At 36.6% G+C, this 1870-nt stretch overlaps 1 non-coding gene across 1 annotated transcript; it reads right to left on the reverse strand.

The window, feature by feature from the left end:
• Positions 1-219: 219 nt before the first annotated feature.
• Positions 220-326, reverse strand: LOC121147598. Its single transcript, XR_005882417.1, has one exon. It is a non-coding gene; the product is annotated as a U6 spliceosomal RNA (small nuclear RNA).
• Between the last annotated feature and the right edge of the window lie 1544 nt (positions 327-1870).

Below are 1870 nucleotides of genomic sequence, written 5' to 3' on the forward strand. Positions count from 1 at the left end.
AGGCAGAAACAATATATATTGTCATATCTGCTTTGCAGGTCTGAGGTTTACATTTTCAACAAAAACAACAAAAACTTCTGTCCAGGCTTCTCCATCCACATCTTGAAATGTGAGAGGTTAATCAAGTTTTTTGTGATTGAATGCAACAACCTTCTCTTTAGACTTATCTATCTTTGGTTTCCCTAACACAGTGATCACCTTGAGTCTTGATTTTTTTTTTTTAATATGGAACACTTCACGAATTTGCATGTCATCCTTGTACAGGGGCCATGCTAATCTTCTCTGTATTGTTCCAGTTTTAGTATATGTGCTGCTGAAGCGAGCATGGGTCTTGATACTTTCTCCTCACATTTTTATTTTGCAAACGATTGCTTTCTAGACGACCCCTGCCTCTTTGCAAATGGTTGTCTGGCTGTCTTTTCTTGTGCTTCCCTCCTCCTCAGTGAGCAAAGTAAATCCAAGGTTGAAAAATGTATTCCTCACTCTCCAGGATATGTGGCCATCACCTACTGTTTTCCGTTCCTGGAATTTATTTTTCTGAAAGTGTTGCCTAATTGTGTTTTGTGGATAGCTGCATATTGGGTGTCAACAAATCAATGGTATTTTCTAATTCCATTCCAACACCTCACCTAAAATTTACTGTGTGTATGTGTGTCTCAGTATGAATGTCATTCCAATTACTTCAATGTTTTTAATATATACATACATATTTATCCATATATAAATATTTCATAGATAAATATGTAACATATAAATATTTTCTATATTAAATATTTAATATAATATAGACTATGAATATATATTTAACATATAATATAAATAAACATTATATGCAAATATGTAGTATATGTACACATAGGTGTAATGCATATATATTTTCAATTGCTTTAATATTTATGTTGATATATATGACATGTGTGGGAGATGATGTGTGTGTGTATATATAAAATGGAGTGGATTATTTTCCGTATTATCCTTACCTATAAATAATTTCTTACGTGGTCATACTTTTTTAAAACTCAAAGCTTTGCTCTCATCTTTTAATTTGTTACATTTATTTATTTATTTGGCACATTCCACAAATTTGGTTTCTTCCATATCCACTGAATCTTACAGTCTTTCATTTTGATAATGAGCTTTTTCTCTTCACATTATATAAAAGAAACAAACAACTCTATTCAGTTAGTGTTGTCCAGAGCTTGCACTGGAGTCATTTGAAGCATGCATTTCCTCCGTCAGTGTAGTACATGGGCATTTTCAATACACAAGCTGTCACTTATGGGGCTGCAGATAGAGCACACCCACTCTGGTTATGTAATACACTGCAGCATTTCGCACATTCCTTTCCTAAACCTTTTGCTCTTGCAAAACTTCACCACCCAGAGAAGTTGTGAATACTTTTGATTTCTCAATTTGTTTGACTTGTTTATGGTTCTGTCCTTTAAGTCTTTAACATTAACTCTGTATTTCCTTTCTTTCCTGTACATGTTGTAAATGCCACATTCATATTAAAGCTTTTATATGTTGTCCTAACACAGACCTTATCCCTTTGTGGTTGCCAGTTTTGATAACTTTTGAATTACCTTTACCTATCAGCTTATGCATGGTTCATCTTGAGGCAGTTCTGGGCATAAATTAATTTCTCCGCTATGTTTAAGCAGTTCATAAAAATGGATGAATTTGGGCCCGGCACGGTGGCGCAAGTGGTTAAGGTCCTCGCCTTGCATGCCCGGGATCCCATATGGGCACCGGTTCTAATCCCGGCAGCCCTGCTTCCCTTCCAGCTTCCTGCCTGTGGCCTGGGAAAGCAGTCGAGAATGGCCCAAAGCTTTGGGACCCTGCACCCGCGTGGGAGCCCCAGAAGAGGCTC

The sequence above is a fragment of the Ochotona curzoniae genome, unplaced genomic scaffold, assembly GCF_017591425.1.
Source record: "Ochotona curzoniae isolate NIBS_2020 unplaced genomic scaffold, NIBS_Ocur_1.0 scaffold_4506, whole genome shotgun sequence".
NCBI lineage: Eukaryota > Metazoa > Chordata > Mammalia > Lagomorpha > Ochotonidae > Ochotona > Ochotona curzoniae.